The following is a 25,091-nucleotide window of genomic DNA, read 5'->3' as shown; positions in this document are numbered from 1 at the left end:
GTTAAATCAGGACTGAGGAACTTGTGGCTCTCCAGGTGTTGTTAGACTCCTACTCCCATCATCCCCAGCCATTCTGAAGGTCATGGATGATGGAAGTTGTAGTCCAATAACTTCTAGAGGGCCACAGGTTCCCTAGCAGTGAACACATCCAAAACTATACCAAGTCATTCATGCTACTTGATGATAGAGTCTATCTAGAAGGAGATTCCTGTGAGTTCAGCCCGGATTCCTTCACAGATGTGGAGTGCAGGAGTATCTACTATTGTGCTTGGATGGTCCTTTTATTCTGATAAAACCCTTTCAACTTATACACTCATAGGAATCACTCCAATAACCTTCCTCTGAATGTTAAACAGATGCTGTCCTTCGGTATTGTTGGTTTGAAACTGTACATTCATGCCTAAGATAACAAACAATGGCACATTTGTCTTCAGTGTTTTTTCTCTTGCACTGCTGTCCTTTAGAATTACTTCAAGCGATTTCTGCATATTTTGTTGCTGAGAGCTCTCTGACAATGCGGCACACCTGGGAAATAATAGAAAAATCAGATTACACGAGTTTTGCCAGTGTGGAGAGCAATTAATGTAACAAGTGTGCTCCGAGGACTTCTCTGCAAAAAAGCCTAACAATGGCTAATTAATTTCATGGGTGCAAATGCTTGTTCCTCTTGGGCCAGATTTCCCTACTGTTCCACAGTAGGGAAAAGTAATTTTTTAAAAAGGAAAGATGATAAAGAAAATATGAACCAAGGGAGAAGGTCAAAATGAACATTGGTGTGTTTGAATAAGTGGAGGAGCGCAAGCAAAAATATGCAGTAGAAACCAGAGCCTTGGGCAGGTCCCTGGACCTTGAGGATCATGTATAAGGACCCAGGCTCAGCTGCTAGGACCTCAAGTAAAATGTATTGGGGAAGACCCAAGAGCCTACAAATTGAGCTTGTTTGGAGGTTCTAGCAGGGAGCACAACTATCGTATACCCTTGACTGAAGAACGGTACACTCCTATCTGGGATGGTTGTCCTCTTCCACTGAGCGCGCAGCTTCGGAAGGGATGCACATGGAGAGGTGAGGGAGGGAGGGGACACCCACCTAGCCAGCCAGATCAGCCGAATCAACCCTGGTGATCAATGGGGTGACAGATGTCACAGCCAGATCACCCTCACATCTAAAACCCAAGAGCCTGGAGCACTGAAAACACAAGGCGCTTTAGCTTCAAGAGACCCAAGAGCCTGCATTACCACCACCATTTTAGACTGAACAAATGGTCTGACGCCACTTTCACAAGTTATTTATTAAAAATGTGTAGTCATTAGGAGCGGAACAATTTGTTCCTATAATGACCACATTATAGGAACAAATTGTTCCGCTCCTAATGACTACACATTTTTCTTAAGTATTGTACCTTCAGGTTCCTCCGGCCTCCCCAAGGAACACAGAAGCTTGAAGGGCTATTATTATTATTATTATTATTATTATTATTATTATTATTATCATCATCACTGAAGGAATGATCAAGGCTCTCTCTCCCCAATGTCATGTTCCAAAGTAACCCCCTCTTTCAGTGATTTTAGCATAAAATAATCGGCCTTTTTCATATCATATAACCCATGCCACTGTTATTGTGCTGATGATGACTGCTAGCTGCCCCCCAGCCTTAAAAAACAACACCCCCCATACATTTACATTCCATTTTTCCTTCACAGAATTCAGCACAGTATGGGTATGTTAGGCTGAGAGCCAGTGACTTACTCATGACTGAGCAGGAATCTGATCCTGGTCCCTCCACTCCTTCATCAGCATTCAAATCCAACAAATCTAGCCACTGGGCTAGAAAATCCTCAAACAACATGCAATAATGGCTCAGCACTTGATGTTAGCTGTATTAGCAGCAAATCTAAGCATTAACAGACCTAACCCATTAGTCTTTTCTGCTTCTTTGTTCAGCATCCTCAAGACCTTACCTGAATAGGTTTTTCCTACTGCTAATCAAACCTACCCATTCTTAAGGAAATCAGCCCTGATTGCTCACTGGAAGGACAGATCGTGAAGCTGAGGTTCCAGTACTTTGGCCACCTCATGAGAAGAGAAGACTCTCTGGAAAAGACCCTGATGTTGGGAAAGATTGAGGGCAGAAGGAGAAGGGGACGACAGAGGACGAGATGGTTGGACAGTGTTCTTGAAGGGACCAGCATGAGTTTGAACAAACTGCGGGAGGCAGTGGAAGACAGGAGTGCCTGGCGTTCTCTGGTCCATGGGGTCACAAAGAGTCAGACATGACTAAACGACTAAACAACAACAACTGCTAAATACAGTGGTGCCTCGCAAGACGAAAAGAATCCATTCCGCGATTCTCTTTGTCTAGCGGTTTTTTCGTCTTGCGAAGCAAGCCCATTGACAGCTTAGTGGATTAGCGCTATTAGCAGTCTAGCGGCTTTTAGCGATCAGCTGTGAAGAGGCTTATCAGCGGAACAGCTGATAAGCGGCTTAGTGCTTAGGGAAAGGGTGAAAAAAAGCGAAAAAAACCTGCGGGAACTCGCAAGATTTTTTCGTCTTGCGAAGCAACCCCATAGGGAAATTTGTTTAGCAAAGTGCCTCCAAAACGGAAAACCCTTTCGTCTAGCGGGTTTTCTGTCTTGCGAGGTGTTCGTCTTGCGGGGCACCACTGTAGTAGATTGCAAGCCACTGCTTGGGAGAGAATCACTGTATGGTTGTACATCATTGGATACATAGTTTATTTGGATTTCCACTCCCATTGCTCTGAATTAGAGTTCCCATCCCACAACAAATAGCTCCTTACATTAAATTTAAAATGAATTTGGAGGGTCCTGCTTAGAACATGGAAAGGAAAGTAATTATATTACATTCAGGAAACATCTGAAGACAGCCCTGAATAGTGAAGCTATTTGAGGTTTAATGTTTTATTCTGTTTTTATATATGCTAGAAGCTGCCCAGAGTGGCTGGGACAACCCAGCCAGATGGGCGGGGTACAAACAAACAATACAAAAAAATTTTTTTTTAGTAGATTTAACAACATTTCACTTAGAGGTTTTGTGCATCTCTAAGTCCTCACCAAATTTCGGCCACTGTGAAATTTGGGAGCAAAATTTCCGTGTCTGTGCTTAGAATAATCATTTGAAGGAATTGGGAGAAATGCTAAGAGAATGAACAAGTTATACAATATTCCCAGGGCAAATTTCAAACTTCTCTATTATGATAAAAAAATTCCTTCTGCATCCTGCTCTATACTGAAGATTATGCACATTTTGTGAAAAATAAATAAACCCTGCACCAAAATTTAATGAACATCTGTTGAAGACTTTTGGTACACTTGGTCTGAATCAAACTAGGATATATTAAAAACAAAAGCAAGCCCAAACTTTTTTCTTCAGTTTTAATAACAAAAATATGCTTTTGTTCAGCAATTTTCCTAAGAGGGTAGCAACATGGCTCCAGGCATAAAAATCCATTAACACAAGCAGATGTAACTCTCACAGCTAATTTCTCAATATGTTATATCCAATCTCTTTGTTGGACTGGTTTAAGGGAATGGGTAGTGTTTTCCACTAAATTGGGACATGAGCATAGATGAGTTCTACTTAACAGGGCTTTCTGTCAAATGCGGCTTGAATCATAGCATAACAAACCTGAAGTACTGGGAACTTCCTGACACCTTATGAAGCACCAGGCAGATCATACAGGGGCGTCTTGCCCATAGAAGCAAGTGGCACGGGGCGCCAGGGTGCCAAGTTCTGGAGGGCACCAGGGAAGAGGTGGAGGCTGGGCATGGCGTGGCGCCTCCCTGCATCAGTTTGCTGCCCTTGCCCGCCTTGCTGAAGCAGCACCGCTGCCCACCTCCTCCAGCCCCGCGAAGCTGCTGGCAGTGCCGTAAAAAGGTCAGCAACTTTGGGAAATGGGGGGCAGGGGTGCCAGAGGGATCTTTGCACTACGGCACCAGATATACTTAAGACGGCCCTGAGATCGTATAATCTCTCCTCCCCTGTTTTGTTACACTTTACTCAATTTAGATATTCTTTTTTTAAAAATCCTTTCAACTCAAGTCGGAAAGTCGTCAACTCATATTTGGAAGAAATTTGTAACAGGTGTGCTACAGTGTTGCACTCCACTGATTGTTTCATCAGCACTCCTGCTCAGCAGATGGATGATTCCTCATGTCTTATGGCCATGTGCTGTTCTAGCGTGAATTTTGGGGAGGCACAGGGGGATAAGGTGGGGAGAGAAAGTCCCATTGTGCTGGTGGGAGCCCATCCACTGATGTTCAATTGAATGCTTCCCAGTAAATGACTGTTTTCAAGCGTATCATTACGAAGTTAGCCAACTAACATCTACTCAAAGTAGACCCATTGAAATCAATTGTTCTAAGTTAGCCATGCCTATTACTTTTAATGGGTCTTCTCCAACTAAGACTCCCATTGTCTACAGCCCTTTGCATTTATTTTTTTAAAATGGCTCTCTTCCTGTTTCTCAGGTTAATGCACGAGTTGCCTAATGGTGCATAAGAATATCACATCGTGTGTGAAATTCCATGCAAGCAATATCACAAAACGCTACCAACCTTGCCTGTATTGTGATTTCTTCAAGTCATATCATGGAGTTCTACGGATAGATAAATTCCTTGTTCAATATTATAGAGCACAGAGTGAGGGAAGCCCTAATACCTCATAGGAAATAGTTGTTTCTGTTTTGAATTCTGTTTGGCTTATGCATGGGAGTAGTCTTGAGGTAAGTAATTGTGCCTCTTGGGATCCTGATTAAGAATGTGATTTTATGTCAGGTGAGTGCAGCTGGGTCATGTTCAAGGATTGATTTCAGCATTGTCGTTATAATAAAGGAGCTTCTGGAGGCCTAATGAACCAAACTGTCAATGGAGATCAATGTGATTTCGTAGTAATGAAAAGCAGCTGTTTAACCTTTGTCTCCTTTATATAGCTTCTGGTCCCAGTTGCACACCACAGACTGTAGGAATCAGAAGGCAGGAAGGAATCATAGGAGTGTTGTTGCACTTAGGTTCTGTTTGCGGGTTTCTGGTTGCTGTCAGAACAGGATGCTGGACTAGATGGGCCTTCGTATGTTCTTAGTTTACTTTGGTCACCTCGCAAGCATTTTTATAGAAGTGACACACAGCCCAGCCATCTGGATGCAGACATAATGCTGCCCTGAAGAAGAATGGAAGTGTTCTGAAGCACCACCATGTGTTCTGTGCCTATCTTAAGAGCAGGTGCCGATATTTGGAAAGATTTTCCACTTGGCTTTCTGTGTATGAATTTGCATCTGAAAAAGAGACACATGAATGGTCACACTGGCTGCTTCTCTCAACAGGAGGGCGGGAAAGCATTTTGCAGTGTTTCTAGTCATTGAAACACCAGGGAGTGCTTCACTTGAGATTTTATACAGCTCACTTGCATGAATAATCAGTTATAGTGAGTAACTTGGGGCAGCAACACTTGTACCAACTCTAAACAAGGAAAAGAAAGCTGTAATGCATGCCAGCAGAGTTGAGTTTCTTTTTCTCTGTCCCATAAACTAGGGATAGGCAATGTGGTTCTCTCCAGATAACACTGGCTACATCTCCACCATCCCTGACCATTGAACATTGACCAATGTTCCATATTATGAGGCTTCTCTTCTGATTGTCCAATGCACTGAGAGTGTATAGGGAATCTAACACCACAAACCTATAGGTGTCTACTCACAGGGATGTCCCATTGATCTCAATGAAACTTATTCCTAGGTGAACGTGTATAGAACTGCAACCTAAATGTTATGAGTAGGTAAGGTTTTGTCAAAATAATAAAAGAAAAGGAAACAAAGTTAAGAAGACAAAAAATTGAATGAGAAATAAATTATAGTGCAAGTATTCAGGATAATGTGATTAATAGACAAGGAAAAGTATCGAGCAGCTTTTTCCCACATGAAATTTTAGTGGTAGAGATGACCAGTTCACAGACTCACCATAATCATCCATGCAATTATTTCTCAAGCCTCTCAGGATACACATTAATGTGTGCTGCATGGTCTATGATTTGGGACCTTTGAGGATGATGCTAGAGTATTCCCACATTTTCTGCAACTAGAGCAGCACACTTCTCAGTCATTGCTATTATGGGAAGAATTTCTGGGTAGCTGATCTTACCTTACATTCATACTTCACTTTACAGTCCAGTAATGTAAAATAAAATCATAAAACTGTAGAGTTGGAAGGGACCATGAGGGTCATCTAGTCCAACTGCATGCAATGCAGGAATCTTTTGCCCAAAGTGGGGCCCAAACCCATGACCCTGAGATTAGGAGTCTTATGCTCTACCAACTGAACTATCCCCAGCATGAGATGAAGCATGGGGTTCTTTTTTCCATACATCTATGGCAGACGTATGAATCAGACTGCTGGACAAAGCAGCGGAAACGCTTTGCAATGACCAAGAACTGTTACAACTGACACAAAGCAAGGAAGGTCCCTACAGTTTGTCCAGAATTCTTCTTCCTCCTTCCCAACTAACTGCATGGCACTTAAGAATGGATTATGGAGATGCTGGAAAGCACAACCCTGTTCAGAGCAAGATCAAACTCAAGTGCAGAAGTTAATATAGTTCAGCATACTAGAGGTGGTGAACTGATGCAGTGGAAGTAGGAGAGATTATGTTTCCATTCATTCTGCTTCTGCATAGGCCCCATGTTCTCTCAGTGAACCTGCACTGCATTTCTCCCTGCCATATTCCCCTTGTTTCTTCACTACAGAAACAGCATTTGACAAATTTGCAGTGAGTTGTCAACAGCTCTTAGAACAATAGTCCTTATTAAACTCTGAAGCCCCCCTGGGTCATGATCTTTCTCCCCTTTGCATTTGTATTCATGCCTTCTAGATGGAAAAGACAAGCTAGATAAATTCTGATAATATGGAGGGCTTCGGCTTGTACCTGAAGAAGTGACCTTCATGAGCCAAAGGTTTGTGTGTAATAAATTATTTGTTTGCTCAGGTATTATCTGTAGTATTTTTTGGTGTAGCAGTGAATGCTCTTAGCCTATCAGAAAATTCTGGGAGCTGAAAGCTATAGAGAACATAAATCTTCCCCATAAAGAAACCGGGTGAAACATCACATTGAAACTTAGCATGGCTCTCAACAGGAATAATAAAACTGTCAGTTTCAGCATCCTTATATAAATGTTCCCAATCTGCTTTTATTTCTTTTTGTGCTTTAGGTATGTATGTATACAGAATGGCCAAACATTTGTGGCACCTGACTGCATTTCTCAGAACACGAGAGCCTGATTTCTTGCCATATTGACTTGCTGTCCCTTAGCTTCTGCAAATGGGCCACTTGAATAACTAAAAGAAATTTGACATTTTGTGCTCATATCTCCCATACGGTATGTATGCATTTGGGGGGAGGTTGGAGAGAAGTATCTTAATCCAAGCATGTTGCCTTGTAAAGCTTGAACCTTTTGTTGTTCAGATTGTCAGCTAATTTTAGTTTTGCCTTCCTGATTTGACAATGATTAACCAATCAGCAAACTAGGGACTCCGAAAAAGAGAAAATAAAATACCAAGTGCTGTACCATTTAAAAAAGAAAGCAGAGCAAGTAGTACAGAGAATGACACAATATTATAATTTAGTACCATGGCTTGGATCCTAACTAGCCCTTCTGTTTAGGGATGGAGCAAGGATCCATTAGACTCTATCATAGGTTTGAAGGAGCATCATGATGGCAGTTTGAAAACTTTGTGCTGTGCTTTCAAATCCTGACAATTGGGGGCTTCAGAACATAGTGCTAGGAGGAAGATGTGCTGAGAGGGAGCAGGGCATGCTCCTACCACCCACCAGCTGATAGGCAGCTGGCAAAGCACCTTGTCCTAGTAAAGGAACCCACTTTAAATTCAGGATTCTTGCTTTGTAGATTTACCCTTGTAGTTCCACACTCACACCATGTATGACAGGTGTATGTTGGAATTCTGCCTCGGTCAGAGGAATGTGGCTGCTTCTCCAGGCACCGGCTGAATTCCTTTTGACCTCCCCCTGCGACTCCCGGCAGCAAACAGGCGAGGTCTGTATTGGCGATTTTTCCCAGACTGTGAGAAAAACACACCACTGCTTCTCCTCCTCCCTGCATATCCCCAGGGAGGGGGAAATAGACACAGACAGAAATGTATCTACATGCTTTTATTCCTGTCTTTAGCAGCCATACAGATAAAGATGTCTGCACTCTTCACAAACAACAGCAGAGAGTCTCACTCCACCCATGTACATCCTGTACAAGTCAGATGACACACACTGAGCTCACATCCGGTGCTCAATACGGAGAATGGACTGCCCCTTTCTTGCCATGGTAACAGTCACAAACTTCCTGTCTGACTTTCCAGCCACCAGCAGCTGACTTAGCTGCTTCTTGCTGCTGCTGCATTGCTTCTTTATGGTAACAGTGTAGGGCGTATGCATTTTGCTGCCTATAAATGGCTTTGAGGGCCAATTGGGGAGGCCTGGTGGGCCAAGTCTGGCCCATAGGTCCCCCACACTGCATTACAGGCTTATCTTGGAATATGTAGATGACCATGGAGGTATAGAACATAGCCTTCATGGCCAATAGCCACTGATAGCTTTGTCCTCCATGAATTTGTCTAATCTTTTAAAGCCACCTAAGTTGAGGGCAGGGCCTTTTTGTGTGTGCCTCTTATATACTGTACATCATCTAGTAACTGGAGGCTCAACAATAACACTCTGCTTATCATTATTCAGCAATGTACTGTACAATGATGTATCGGGCTATTGAGTACCAAACAATCCTTACCGTTTTGATAAAGTGAATTCATCCAATTCTGAGTTGGGAAGATGCCTTTTCAGTGCAGCCTTTGTGCCGTTGGAAGCCAACCCCTTAAAAGCATTTCTGAGTAAAAGTTCTCTACTTCTTTGAGGGACAATATTAATTGTTACATTATTGTCCCACTTGTGTTAGAGGAGAGCAAATGAAAACAAGGAAGAGTCTGATGGCATCTTAAAGACTAACAATTCTATTATGGCAGAAGCCAGGGATAGTCAAATTGGTAATCTCAAAGTATTTTGGACTACAACACCCAATGGCCAATGGTTGAGAATGATGGGAGTTGTAGTCCAGCAACATCTAGTGGGCACCATGTTGACTGCACTGCAATAGACTTCCACTCAAAGCTTATACCATAATAATTTTAAGACTCCAAAAGACTATTTATTGTAATTGTTGCAACTGACTAACTGTGGCTAGCGCAAGTCTGCTAACATTGTTCTTGAGGCCAATGTAGGTTTAACTATTTTTACATACCCTGCACTGCATAATAAGAGGGCCAGTACCAGTCAGTGTTTCTGTAGTATGATCCAGGAGACCAGAACTTGAGCTGTGTGTTGAATTGGTAAATGAAGTAGATAGACACAAAGTTTGTACCTATACTTTCAAGTTAGAACTAGCTGAGGGCAGAAATTGGCTAGAGGTAGAAATGATTTAGCTTCCAAAGGCATGAGCTGAAAAAGTAGCTGCTTCTTGCTTCAAGAATGCTCTCATTCTCAAAGCTATTTTTGTGGCATTTTATAGCAGTGTGTAAAATGTTTATAGGCTAAAGTGTTGCCACAGTCATAAGCAAGCCTTGCTTTATGATGAATGTAGAGGCATCAGCCTTGTGCTGTGGCATTGAGTCTGTGTGTCGGAAATGTACAGTGTTGCTTTTAAACTTCCAACAAGGCATAAACCAGCATACAGGGGGCATTCTGTAAATATCTGCATATATTTTATCATTTGACTTCATTTTAAAAAATCTAGTACTGTAATTTGGCTAATACAATGAGGACTCACAGCCAACAGAAGCACCATGCTCCCAGATTTCTTTTCTTTTTTCTAAAGAAGTGAGTCTCTAGATGTTGTAGAGAGAAAGTTATTAAGCAAACTATGCAGGTATCCATCTAAATTATTCCTGTGAGATTAGGCAGCCTGGCTTGAACTTCTGAACTGTGATAGTACCCACAGGCTAGAACCCCAAGGAGTGGGGAGGGAAAGAAGAGTTGATATAGAGACTGTGCTGGGACTCTTGTGTCTGTAGTCTTGTTTACTTGCTTTAATATTATGATTGGGAATAAGAGGAGGGAAATGAATTATAAGGACTGCTGTCTTTTAAAATCCACTTTACTTTTGAAGATTTTTTATGCATCCTACTTTATTAATATCTTGTTGGCATCTATTTGACTCAAGGGACAACAGAGTGCATTTCTGGGGGTGTGAAGTCAAACTGCTACATTAGAAGCACCCAAGTGACCTTCCCAGGGTGCAAGCCTGGGCAGTGTGTATGGAGGTTTTTGGCTATACAGACAACAAGACTCCACTCTCAGCCTCACTGGTGTGGTCCAAAGGAAAGCAGAACAATACATTTGGCATCAGCTTGACAGCAGGAGCTGCTGGAAGAAGCCTTCTTTGTATTTAAAAAGGCTGAAACAAGGAGGCAGGCCCTGTATTTATTTGTATGGGCAATACTCCGTGCTCTGTGAAGATAGATTTTGAACCTGGATATTTGGAAGCCACCTCTCCCTTTCCAGGAGAAACTATATCCCGGAGGCAGGGGGAGGTCTCAGCTTCTGACAGAGGCTTAGTTTGGGGATGAGTCCTCTCCACACTTGAGAGGGGTGAATCCTGATGAGAAGTCAGTTGGCAACCCTTACCTAGATAGGGAGCTTAGGAAACTGCTGATTAGATGCTGGCAACACTTGACCTGTTCTGTGTTGATTTGGGCTCTAGCCTTTTATTCTCTTCTACCCAAGAACCAATGAGAGGGAAGGGGTGGGGCCTGCCAACAAGAAAGTGGAAATCCATACCAACTTGACCTCAGGAATATCAGAACAAGCAGGAATTGCAGTATTCAGGCGTTCTGATGTAGGCAAAGGCAAAGCAACCCAAAGATTCTTACAAACATGGAGAGGCATGTTTCATTTGGATCTCTCTAGTGCCGTTATCTATGAGAAGAAAAGTATTCCATAATAACCAGGAAATTACAGCCACGATAAAGGTAAGTTGGACATGGGGTTTATTCAGTGTTGACATTCTGCTTATGCAACAGACATCTGGTTGCAGAATGGAGCTTCCCCCTTCTTTGCTCTCCCTCCATGCACCCTCAACATTTGCTTCAGAGGGCTATATTCAACTCCTTGTACTTTCCTGAGGTTTTAGAGATGTTCACATATTACATTCAATGAGTGTATAATCTGTGTACCTGTGTGCATGAAAAGCTGAGCTGTACAATTCAATGAGTGTACAGTCTTTCTCATAAATGTTTGTTCATGTGTACAGAAAGCTTGTATCTGTGTTCACTGCAACGCGTGAGCAAGCCCTTTGTCATAAAATAATTATGTCTGAAAGCCTATGTACCATTTCCTTCTAGAATAATCCTTGCATGATTGCTGGGCAAGAAAGCTTTATTTCTGTCTCCTGTGGTATATATTCTGAAGGGAGTGCTATCTAAATGTCTGTCTATCTCATTACAGAACTATACAAATGATTCTGTTCAAAATGTTGCTTATTCTGAACAACATTAAGATTCTCTTGAATGGCAATTGAAACCAAACTATATTAGGTAAAATTTAGACTGTAGAAGCATTTAAAAGTATATTTTATTATCATGCATTGCTGAAGTACTTAGCTTTTAAAATTCAATTATTGTTTTACATTGCAGCTGTCAGCTCATTCACCCTTCACCCACGCAAACTTTTACAATGTTCCCTTGTGGCTTCTCCTGCCTGAAAGGTAATGTTTCAAAAAAATACCACAAGGGAAGTTGCTCTTTCAGGAGTGAGTTAGATAAGCAGTGGGAGACAGTTGTGGCGGAGAATCGACTCAGGACAGTGTTTGAATTTATTAAGTAGGAACAGTAGAACTGAAGAATTTTAAATGAAATGCTTATACAGTTAAATGCTTATACCACTGGCATTCTTACAGCAGGACAGATGATTAACAGTTCAATGGCAAAGAATAATGAATATGAATTTGGCATGTGTGTTGTTTTAATTTTATACCACAACTAGGTAGTAGTGAAAATCTCAACTTTTAGAACCAGAAAATATAACCCGGGGAGTTTGGTGGAATGCTATGTAAATAGCAGTCCCTTGGATGTTCAAAACATCAGGGCTGCCTTGCAAATAACTGTGGATAAATTCGATAGTACTGAAGAGAAAAAGCTCTTGCTGTGCTGTTAATAAAGATAATACCAAATCATGTGGAAACTTTGCTCTTGGATAAACTTCTGTCACTACGGATATGCATATAAGCTGACATATTACAAATTTTTGTTAAACAAAATGGGACACTACCTAATTCTATAGTTGGCATTCGTCTGTTTTGATAGAAAATGGAGTGCACCTCTAGGGGTGAAGTCAAACTGCTGCATTGGCAGCACCAAAGTGGCCTCCCCAGGGCACAAGCCTAGGCAGTTTGTGTGGAAATCCTGGGCTACAGGGTGGGAACCAAAGGTGGACAAACTACCTGAGAAGGAGCATAATGTGTTGCCTAACAAAGGTACTACCCCTCCCCTAACACCAGTTAATTCTATGATGATTGATTAATTCCACTATGCTATATCATGGCTACATGACAGACAACTATTTCTCTGTCTGTCTGTCTGTCTGTCTGTCCATGTGGTTCTTAGAGGGTGGGATGAGTGGGCATTTGCCAAGGCCTTAAGACAGTGCTATGCTTTCCTTTTCATTCTAGAATACTGTATCTCTGTTTTCATGCCCTGCTTCTTCCAGTTGAGGTGGGTCCTTTTGAGTGGTGCAATGTCTGCCTACCCCATCCTGGAGCCAGCATTTATTTTATCTATCTATTTATCCATCCACCCATCTATATAATCATCACCCAGCAATTAGATTACTGTAGTAGAAGTTAGATAGAAAAAAGATACATTTGAGTTTAGCCACTTGCTAAAGGATGTCCTAAGTACAAAACACCTAGGGCCAAGCTCATCAATTCTATGACTATTATGTCATTTTTTAAATCACCATGTGCTATTTGGTGACATAAGCTACCCAGTATTGTTTTTGTTTGCATCTTTCTGTTTCGAGACACAACGGAGAGTGCTTCTGGGGGGGTGAAGCCAAATCACCGGTCAATCACAGCACCTGTTTTGGCTGCAGAGACTGGTAACTCACAACTGCTGCCTCCCATGTTGCTTTTGCTGAGCACCATCGTGACCTTCCTGGGGTGCAAGCCTGGGCAGTGTGTATGGAGGTCGTAGGCTGCCCAGATGACAAGACTCCCCTCTAGGCCTCACTGATGTGGTCCAAAGGAAAGCAGAGCAATACATTTGGCACCAGCTTGGCTACAGGAGTTGCTGGAAGGAGGCACACAAGGCGTCACCTAACCATCTTAGGTTTTCCACTCCAGATTTGTGTAGAGTTTACTCCCCAACCTTTTCTTCTCCTGAAGGTGTCCTGTTACGTGCCTGGTAACTGCTTGTTTTTTTTACTGAGGTTCATCAGTATGGATTTTACTCTCCACAGATATTTGTATTCCACCATAGGAACATAGGGAAGTGCCTTAGATTGAGTCAGATCCTCATTCCATTTATCTCAACATTATCTACGCTGACTGTCAGAGGCTTTCCGGGTTTTCAGACAGGGGTCTCTCTCCCCACCAAATCTGGGGATTGAAACTAGGAGCATCTTGCAGAAATAGTGCAGGATAGTATGCACCCCAGAAATGATCTCTTTCAGCTTCTGCCTTCTGGAAGAAGGTACAGGGTTATAAAGACTAGGACTAGCCGCCTGAGAAACAGTTTTTATCCATATACAATTTTGGTTTTAAACACAGTGTAAGGTAGTCTCTGTGGGAGTATATTGTATTTAATTATGGGGTATCAGAGTTTTTAGGGGGTTAACCAGGCTGGGATAGCTGGGATAGACCTGTTGGTTTTTGAATGTCTGATGTAGATTTTTTCAATTTCGTTGATCTGTATGGGACAATGACAATAAATATTATCGTATCGTATCTTCTACGTCTAAGTAGTGGCCCTTTACCATCCAGATATTTGACAAAGTACCTGCAGATCTTTTTATTCAGGAGATCCACTTTTGTGTACTTTTGCTATATATTGCCTCCCCATCCCCCTTTCCTCTGTTTAAACCCTTTTAATTGAATTTTTTGGTGAATTTATTGTATTATGTAAAGCATCTTGAATCCTGAAAGCATTTTATTATATTATGACAAGCCGGCTGTGCACTGCGGGTCAAGGTGGTAGGGTGATACATAAATTATCCATGGTGAGAGTTGGTGAATATAATCCTTCTGGAAAACACTTGATAGGTAGCAACTTTAAATTATCAACAGTACATAAAGAATGAATAACTAACATAGGCTGGGATGCCACTTTAAATTTTAGGATGAGAGCACAATTACATAACAATTATTATATATATCTGAGCCCCCTCTAGGCTGCCATTTTATTTTACAGGTGGATTCTGCAACAAGTGATTAACTCAATAATATCCAAATATCCACTGATGAAGGGACTCATTGATCTGACTGGCATTTCACTGGAACTGGGAGAGACAAAAATCCTTCAGCTAGGACAAAGTCAAGAAGTGACACTGATTCACATCAAGAGATGACTTGACTCTGACCTAGGTCATTTGGAAAGTGCTGTGTACAAATTGTTTCTATATTTGATTCTTTTGATAATTCTTCATTTCATCAGAGTTTCAATCCTGGATTCCTCACCTATGCCAAGGAGATAAAGAACTACACAACTTTTAGAAGACATCTGAAGGCAGCCCTATATCAAGTAGTTTTAAATGTTTGAGGTTTAGCATGTTTTTATATGTGCTGGAAGCCACTTAGTGTGGTTGGAGAAAACCAGCCAGATGGACAGGGTATAAATATATTATTATTATTATTATTATTAATAATAATAATAATAATAATAATAATAATAATAATAAATTAATTAATTAACTTGAATGAAGATTGCAAGTGGTGGTTGGTGCACACTGGAGCTGGAAGGGCAGAAGGCAGGGAGGTCAGCAGTGGGGGAACCAGAGTTAATGAAAGACAGAGGCAAGTAATGCTACTGTTGTGTTCCATCCCCCTTCCTCCTAAAGGCAGCCCTGAGACTAAGGTGATGGAGGAAGCTGACCGTTTAGGCCACTGGCTACAGCTGGCTAAAGGGGGCTGGCTAAAGCCAGACTGAGAGCAACCTCCGCTGGAAGATTGTACTGAACATTATTTCCTGAAAGCATTTTCTTTTTTAAAAAAACCAAACCCCTCAGAGCTACATTTTATAATGCCTTTCTCTTTCAAGTGGCATTTTCTTTTCTTCCTCTTTTTATTCCACAGACTTTTCCCCATTAATGTTTATGAGCAAATAAAAGAAAATAGCTAGCTAGGGCTGCTGGAACTTTCAGAACGGTTCAGTTATGACCCCATCTAATTTAACATAATTCATGAATCTTTCTTTTAAGAACATTTTCCTTGTGATGGGGTTTTGATTCGAAAGATATGAATAAAAATGGAAATTAGTTTAACTCCTAAATGAGGTGGCCCTTATCATTCTTTCAACTGGGAGGTGTTAAATAACAAAAGTTTAAAAGAGACTGGAATTTTTGGAAAGGCAGTAGACATAGGGTTGTATCTAGAAGAGCTTCTTTCATCAGAAACAGCTGTCTGCTGATGGACATAGCTCCTCCACCACATGTGCCTCTGGATCCAATCAGTTGTCTAGGGGTGAGGGGCACATGTCCCATCCTGTGTATTTTTAAAAATATATCATTTCCCTTGATCCCACTCAGTGGATCAGTCACATTTGATGGATCAATTGATCACATAAAGCTTTAGTGAACCAAAGGGCTGTACAGTTAAAACACCTTTTATCTCAGTTCTAATACTGTTCTATGTGGATAATTAGGACATTTTATTTTATTTGGGATATTGGTGGCAATCGAAAATGATGACTTGGCAAGCAAAAAGTTTGTACTTTTCAGGCCCAAGGTTGGCATGATGCCCTTGCAGAGCTCCATGGCATGCATGTGCATGCCCACAAAGTGGGCATTGCAACTCCACAGCTGGTATGTCCTTGCACACCAAATAATAATAATAATAATAATAATAATAATAATAATAATTACTATTATTATTTATTTGTATCCTGCCCTCCCCTGCCGGAGCTGGGCTCAGAGTGGCTAACATCATATAAAACACAATATACATAAAAACAAACAAACAATTGATTAAAATGCATCCCAAAATTAATTCAAATAAATTGAAATTAGACATTGCATACAGGCAGAGAGAGAAACAGAGACACAGATACATTGCTTCTCTGTCCCCCTACTGCTCATCTATCTGGTCAGGGGGCTGGGGGCCCACTAGAGAAGACTTTGTGGGGCCAAATCAGGCCCTTGAACTACCAGTTTTCCCCTCCTGTTGTACAGGGCCAGCCAATTAATAGTGACAACAGATATTTAATATAGTAGGCCTCTCAAATTTGCAGTAAAGGTGACAACCAATTTGCTTCTGGTAGAAGCCAGAATTTCTTAGTGACCTAAGGGGTAAAACTGTTAGTTTTATATTTAGTAGAATAAAATGGGTATGAGGAAGAATGAAAACCTATGTAGGAAGCTGTTGTTGGATACTTCAAAAGGCAATGACCTTAAACCTTTGGTAATTTTCAGTGGCTGAAATTTTTCTCCCCCCACTGACCAAATCCCAAACCTTTTGCCTATATATAAATACGGAAAGCTGTTTTCTAGCTCCTGAAAATTGATATTGGATCTGCCAGTCTAGTAGTGGTCATTCTTCTGTTACAGATACAAATCTTATGCTGATAAGCAAGTTTAAAAATGGCAAAAGTTCTAGAAACAGGGTTTAAGAAGAGAAAATCATAAATGAAAATTTATGTAAGCTTAAATAGGATTCCAGGCTGTAGTGATAAGTATTGTTCAGTTCTGGGAAGGAGTGAGTACTGGTTTTGTGCTGTCTTTGAAAGAGATAGCATTCATCTTTATTTGCACTACAGCTTTCAATAGAATGGACTTAAAAGGCAAGACATTATGAGCCACACTCTATCTGCAGTGGGAAGGACAAGCGGATTTTATCAGAAGCAATAGGTATTCGTGGTTTCGGTAACCATAGAAAACTCAAGATGCATTTTGAATGGGAAATGTTTCATCTTAAAGGAAACCAGAATCCTGGAATGTATAACTTCAGCAATGGGAGGCAGCTGAGCTGCAAAGTAATGTTGCATTCTTACCTGTCTATTTGGAATATATTCCTGTTTGATCTTAGGCATAAGTTACCTTATTACAAATGGATTTTATCCCAGAGCCAGGATTCGCTAGGCAGGTTTGGGTACTCCGTGGTGTTGAGAAAGTAACACATGCATGCACAGTATTAAAAAACTTCAAATTCTCTTTTGGGAAATTGGAATGATTGTCAGAGTCATGAAAAATGAAACGAATGTTGTTAGTTACTGAAGAACGATACAATATGATACGATAATCTTTATTGTCATTGTCCCATACAGAACAATGAAATTGAAAAAATCTACATCAGACATTCAAAAACCAACAAGCCTGCTATCCCAGCTATCCCAGCCTGGTTAACCCCCTAATAGCTCTGATACCCCATAATTTAATAAAATTAAATACAACTTGATGACATGGAACAATACTGTATGTTCCTAAACAATGGCCCAATTGAGAAGTAACTATCTCAATCTGATAAACAATAGTTTAGCAGTCTGAGTATGAAATTTGAACCCACACATTTCCTCCTCAGCTCTCCCCATCACTCCTCTTCTTCTTTCCAGGTTTTGAATAAGAATTGTGATGTATTAAACCACAATTTTCTGCAATGTCCAAAGTAGTAAACTGCGGCTTAAATGCTCCTGACTAACCAGGATGTGATCATTTTTTTTAGAATTCAGAAAAATCTGCCTCCAGAGGAAAACCATATTAACTATCTCAAATGATGTCAAAAAATAAGGTTTTGAATGTGATTATTTGATAATGCACAAGTTATGATCGACTGTCTGCATCTCATCCTGCAGGGCATTGCTTAATTTAATGATTGACGCATTTTCCAAATCCTGATTCTTGTCATGTTCATTGTTTCGGTTGTGAAAAGTTCATGAATGGGACCAATGAATTCAAATACTGTGAAAAAGATTTACATGAACTAATTTACATGTTCAACCTTGTCAATGTGGTTGCTTTTAGTGAACCTCTTTCTTCTTTATGCTACATCCTTAAACTGCAAAACTTTTGTTTTCCCATTCTTTGTTGTCTTTAGACACAGTGTATGCACTATTCATGAAGGCTTTTAGTGTTTCAGACAAGGTAATATATAAAATTCCATTTTTATTTTTGCTTGTTCCATTTCGGCTTCTTGTGCTGGTTTGAATTAAGGCTCTTTTTCCTGCTGGTGAACTTTCCCAAATTTGCTTCTCTCCAAAAGAGTTCACTGCCAGGATGCTATTAAATTCCAACTGCATCCCCCTTTTTTGACATTATGCATAGAACTCCATTAGGTCCCCATATATCAATGAGTGCTTGAAAGTGATGTTGACATTGCATAGTGCGTCTTAGTTTACACACATAAAACACTTTTTTTAGCAGCAACGTAATGGGTTTGTTTTTAATAATGGGGTGTATATATCATTATAAACGGCGCACAAATTTAACGAAATATTTTAGGAGGAGGCTAAATTGGACCATGAAAAATGCACAAGGGCTATAAATCACGCAGGAGTTTAAATAATTATTATAAAGAACACTGGGCTTCGTTATAGACTGTGAAAACTTTGACGGTGGCTATTAAAATAAAACATATCTGCTGCTCATAAGGCTCAAAAGAAATATGGCATTCCATAAAACAATTACACTGAAATATCCAGCAGTTCACAACTTGAGATCTTTCCAGTTATTAACTATAGGTGCTTTTGCCAATGTGGTGCCCTCCCACTGTGTTGTACACCAACTACCATCAAACCCACCATTGGCACTGGCTGGGGCTGATGAGAGTTGTAGTCCAAAACTTCTAGAGGGCAGCACATTGGCATAAACAACACTATAAGCATGGAGAAGATGCATGGTTGTGCCAACAGAGCCTTCTCCTTTGAGATGGATCACCTGGTCAAAATGTGTGTACAGTGTCATATGTATTCAGAGTGCTCACTGGAAGGACAGATTGTGAAGCTGAGGCTCCAATACTTTGGCCACCTCATGAGAAGAGAAGACTCCCTGAAAAGACCCTGATGTTGGGAAAGATGGAGGGCACAAGGAGAAGGGGACGACAGAGGATGAGATGGTTGGATAGTGTTCTCGAAGCTACTAGCATGAGTTTGACCAAACTGCGGGAGGCAGTGGAAGACAGGAGTGCCTGGCGTGCTCTGGTCCATGGGGTCATGAAGAGTCGGACATGACTAAACGACTAAACAACAACAACAAAGGGATCATGTAAGTAGTATATTGGGGGTTGGGGGGTTGGGTGTACCAATCATACATTCCTGCCACACACAGATTCACAGTTTTATAAAGATTTGAACCTTAATCTACTGCTCAGCTTCATCTTATGTTTTTTTTTTAATAAATCAGTCTTTGATGTCTAAAATGCTGCCAGTTTTGATCATAAAAAGATGTGCAAACTCCTAAGATGTGACTGCTAAATCCCCTTCAACCTTTTAAGCACTTTCATAGCTTACTTTGATAATTCCAGGCAATGTGCATCTCAGCATTTCCAATAATTTAAGTGATCATAGTGATTTTTAAAAACAGATATGGCAGTCAGTTTTTTTCCATTGGTGACAGCACTATAGAGTAGCTGAGGAGAAATGTTTCAAATGTTACACATTGTTCCTGTCTACATCCACCGAAGATTCAAGGACTAACCAGTGATAGAGGCAGAAGTGGCACATATGGGTATGGACCACTATTCTGCTAAAAAAAGGTGATGGTAGGGGAACCATTGTTAACATTTTATGGAACAATAGTAATTCAGAAGTAACAGTGTATCTGAAGTGTATCTGAAGAAGTGTGCATGCACACAAAAGCTTATACCCAGAACTAACTTAGCTGGTCTCTAAGATGCAACTGGATAATTTTTAAATTTTATTTATTTATTTCATCAGAAGTAACATGTTCAGTATCAGCAGAAGACACTTCTCATGTCCTCTCTTAAATCCTATGTGGTAATCTAGAGTGTGATGGTCAACTATCAAAGGAAATGTTTTGTACCTCAATATTTTGTTCATCTGTTTGAGCCTACAAAGTGATGAAGAAATGATGGTGATGATGATAACTGCAATAACTACAATGACAACTATATTCTTTACTAAAAATCTAATGAATAATATTAGGGCTTTCCCCCCAGCCAGAACTCACAGGAACTGAGTTTAGGCACTTCTCAGGTGGGCTCCATTGCCATTATAAGAGAACAAGGGAGGCATTTGTGGTGAGTTCCCGCACCTCTTTTTCTAGAAAAATAGCACTGAATAATATTGTTCCTTTTTTAAAAAAAGAATTGCAGATCTAAACTTATTGGTAGTCTTGTATCCATTGGTCTGGTTATACTAACTTGCCTCCTAGGTTTCAGCTGAGTTCAAGCATCCTTTCCGAAGCCTTTAATCTAAAAAGAATTCACTGAGCAAAGAATTAATGGGGATTTCCCTGTGGAGATGCTTGAAGGTGCTTTGACTTAATGGTTGGTTAGCATTGCTACAAGCTTCCTACACCACTTTCTTAAGGTTAGCTAGTAAAAAAAAAGGCCTTCCCCCCATCATGGCCTGTCAGACTTCATTTATCTTGTTGAATAAGTGTGAATCAATGAACCAATTAGCAACCGTTGAACTCATTATTTTTAGAATTGTTACTTTTATGTGATTTGCATATGTCTGCGCATGCTACTGAGCATAAAAGGGATAAGAGGACTCCTAATTACACAAAGTTTTAGAGGGTTCAATTAGATGAGGAAAGGATTCAGATCACTGTCTCTGCCAGAGGCAAATTTTATACAACCCTCAAGAAAAAAAAAGGACAATTGCTTTCTTTCCTGTACCACATTCACTTTCTTCTGATGTTATTGATGCAATGGATGAAACAATATCTAAACAAAAATATAATTTTAAAAGAGAGATGGTCCCAGCCTGTGAATCTAATTGCTGAGCCATTTGTGTGCTACATGTGAAATATCTAAGGAGCTTTTTGCCAAAATTCACTATCTTGACATTTTGATGAGTGGAAAACATTTCAAGCTAAAAGGAAAATATTTCAATTAGTACAGTAGTGGAATGTCTCCGTTGATTTCTGAAACCAGTCGGCATAATACAGAATCCATATGTCATCTGTATTTGATAGTCAAGGAACAAACTTCGGTTGATTGAGTTTTCTTTAGTTATATGCTGCTTTTCCACAATAAAGTTTCTGGTACTTCTTTTTCCTGCACTCCAAGGAAGCTGACTTAAATACAATTCAGAGGGGAGGGGTCCTCTCACCAGGCTGGATGACATACAGCAGGTGTAATTGCACTACTGAAGAAGCAATCAGATTTTAGTACAGAGGCCTTTTAGTATAGGGTGATATTTTGTCTTCATTGGAAGGCACAGGAGGAAAGAAAGCCATAAAAACCTCGTGACTGGGGAGGGGGGATACTCAACAGTATCAAGGGCTCTGCTGCCCGAAGGGTTTATTGGGTTTACTACTGGGGTTGAATTGTTTTCTTAGGTTTCTTGGCAGGGAGGTTTGCAAACTTTTTACTTCCTCCCCTTCCATCTCCTTGAGACGACCTGCTTCCAGCCTAGCTAGTTAAAACAGGATTTAAAGAAAAAGGGTGGGGGACTGGTCACCTTACAATATGCCTGGAAGCTGTGCCTCCCTTCTCCCTCTTGAGTAGACTACCAAACAGTCCAGCTGCCAAATAGCCAGAGGTCTCTGAATATACATGTCTCCATCAAGCCAAGTAAGAGGCATTGCGCGTCGAGGTCCCCAAGCCACTCACACATCAATTTTGTTTAAGGTTTTTGGCATGAATTTGGCCACAACTTTATTTAAATACACACACGTGAGTGGTTGCTTAGGCACTGGTTATGACTATCTGTCCTTGCCCCAGGGACAGAACTGACTTCTGGATTCCAGCGGAAGCCAGTCAGGGAAAACAATATTGGGGAGAAATGAAGCTGGGCATTAGTCCCTCATTTCTCACCCTCATGCCCCCGGGGGCTTCCACAGCCCAAGTCCGATGCCAGGGACTAGGACGAAAGGATGGCAAGCCCCTGGATTCCTTTAACGGAATTCCCTTGCAGCACCACCATTGGAGGGGTAGGCACTTACCCCTCCACCAACCAATTTTAACCAATGCCTAACTGCAAACCTTACAAGTTGTGACAATTTGCTACGCAGTAGGCAAAAAACCAAATGGCACCAGCCAATCAGCCAAATGGACAAAAATTCCTACCAGGCCCCTGCCCCAAAAGCAGACGACCCCATGACAGGCATAGCAAGGTCAGAGCACAAAGACCCCCCCTTTCAGGGAGGGTGGGCGGGTGATCCGGTGCACGCAGCCCAAGAGAACGCCCAAAGCTGTGTGGCCAGTATTTAAAACCTCTGACCCCTCCCACCAATTAGCAACATGAAATTCTCCTCAGAGACACACCTTGCCCAATCACAGCTCGTGGCCATTCAAATGTATCTTCCTAGCAATGGTGGGGTGGCCTGCAGGCCCCCACCGCAACACGTGCTCACTGATAGGGAGAACACGCTTTATCACACTTTAGGGACGCATTTCAGCTATGCAGAAAACTGGAGAAGGGTGTGGAGCAGGAGTGTGGCATGGGGAGAAGGGGAGGCCCGTGGAAATTCTCAGGGGCCAGACAAAGAACTCTGGAGGCCAGAGATTCTCCACTCCTCCCTTATAACATAAGCTCTCCAGTTTTGTGAGTGTGGTTTCACCTGTAAAATGGGAGTTATTTTGGGGCTCAGATTTCAACCTGACTCACTTGAATCTCTAGGTTTCTAATGTTCACATCTTCTTTGAGGGAAGCATAATGGACCCTTGAATGTTGTATCTCATCTTGAGCTCAGTGTGTTTCACCAGTATCATTATTCCTGTAAAACAGAATGCTGACTGGGAAATGCATTTGTACTGAGAACAATTTAACGCAGATGAAATAGATATATAAAAATTAAAAAATAGTCCAGTAGCACCTTAGAGACCAACTAAGTTTGTTCTTGGTATAAGCTTTCGTGTGCATGCACACTTCTTCAGATACATGCACACGAAAGCTTATACCAACAACAAACTTAGTTGGTCTCTAAGGTGCTACTGGACACACACACACACACACACACTGGTGTGTGTGTGTGTGTGTATATATATATATATATATATATATATATATATATATATGCAGGTTTTGGTGTCCTCGGGTGTCTTCCCGTGTAAAAGTTGGGGTGTCTAGGCGACGTTTCGACGAGGTCTCACTCGTCATCTTCAGGCTGGTGCTTTCGGCTTCTTGTTACTGGAACAGAGCAGGATCTCAGTGTTTGAGTTCCTATAAATACTGTAGAGGGGGTGTGGTGTATAGCCTCCAATGTTCTGGGCAGAGAGGAAGTTCCCAGGCTAGTGTGCCTTTTCTTCTTTTGTTCCTTAATTACTTGAGAGATATCTTGAGTGATTTCTTGAGTGATATCCTGAGTACCACTTAGGTGGGTCATTAGGTGTGGATTAGTTGTTAAAGTCTTTGTGTCTTGACCTCTTGAACTTTGTGAAGAGTTTTCCTGAGAAGATGGCTGTACTGTACTTAGTTGTGCTCTGGCTTGGCTTCGTGTATAGGGGCGAGCTGTGGTTTTGTGGCTTGTGTCAGCCAGGTCTGTGTAGGGATTGCAGGGGGGTGCAGCATCCGGAGGTGCCACCATGGATTGGCTACTGGATGGTGTCTGTAATTCATCTGTGGAGAGGGTCTGGGTTTGGGTCTGGTGTGGTTGATTGGTGTTGGCGTTCTGTGTGCCTCTGGATCTGGTGTCAGACACCAGATCCAGAGGCACACAGAACTGACACCAGATCCAGAGGCACACAGAACGCCAACACCAATCAACCACACCAGACCCAAACCCAGACCCTCTCCACAGATGAATTACAGACACCATCCAGTAGCCAATCCATGGTGGCACCTCCGGATGCTGCACCCCCCTGCAATCCCTACACAGACCTGGCTGACACAAGCCACAAAACCACAGCTCGCCCCTATACACGAAGCCAAGCCAGAGCACAACTAAGTACAGTACAGCCATCTTCTCAGGAAAACTCTTCACAAAGTTCAAGAGGTCAAGACACAAAGACTTTAACAACTAATCCACACCTAATGACCCACCTAAGTGGTACTCAGGATATCACTCAAGAAATCACTCAAGATATCTCTCAAGTAATTAAGGAACAAAAGAAGAAAAGGCACACTAGCCTGGGAACTTCCTCTCTGCCCAGAACATTGGAGGCTATACACCACACCCCCTCTACAGTATTTATAGGAACTCAAACACTGAGATCCTGCTCTGTTCCAGTAACAAGAAGCCGAAAGCACCAGCCTGAAGATGACGAGTGAGACCTCGTCGAAACGTCGCCTAGACACCCCAACTTTTACACGGGAAGACACCCGAGGACACCAAAACCTGCATTCCTGTACCCGTGAAAATCTACGAAAGCAAATATATATATATATATATATATATATATATATAAACTGTGTCAGACCAACGTGACTACCTATCTGAACTTTAACGCAGAGTTGCCCTTATTACTTCAATGTAAATGAAAGTTTGCACATGTGTTCATGATCTGCATTCCAGAGACTCATGTACATATAAACCTCTCACTATTTCTCCATAAGAAGAAATACCTGCATGTACTTGTGTTGTGGCTGTTATTTCTTTTCTTTCCTTTTCTTTTTTGGGACATTATATTTTGCTGTGGACTGCCACAAGTTGATTACAAATATAGTTATTAAAAGTTCAGAAAATATATCAAACACCGATGCATTCTAATGACACTGACATTAAACTGACAGCACAATCCATCTGGGCTATAATTTACTTT

The 25,091-nt window shown here is 41.3% G+C and overlaps 1 long non-coding RNA gene across 1 annotated transcript; it reads right to left on the bottom strand.

The window, feature by feature from the left end:
• Positions 1 to 365: 365 nt before the first annotated feature.
• LOC309335411 lies at positions 366 to 7,725 on the bottom strand. The gene is made up of 3 exons (XR_014153484.1): positions 7,633 to 7,725; positions 5,970 to 6,081; positions 366 to 525 (listed from the first exon to the last, which is right to left on the bottom strand). It is a non-coding gene; the product is annotated as an uncharacterized lncRNA (long non-coding RNA).
• Between the last annotated feature and the right edge of the window lie 17,366 nt (positions 7,726 to 25,091).

Source organism: Podarcis erhardii (assembly GCF_964252035.2).
Source record: "Podarcis erhardii genome assembly, chromosome: 2".
Taxonomy (NCBI): domain Eukaryota; kingdom Metazoa; phylum Chordata; class Lepidosauria; order Squamata; family Lacertidae; genus Podarcis; species Podarcis erhardii.
This window is presented reverse-complemented; position numbering and strand designations above follow the sequence as displayed.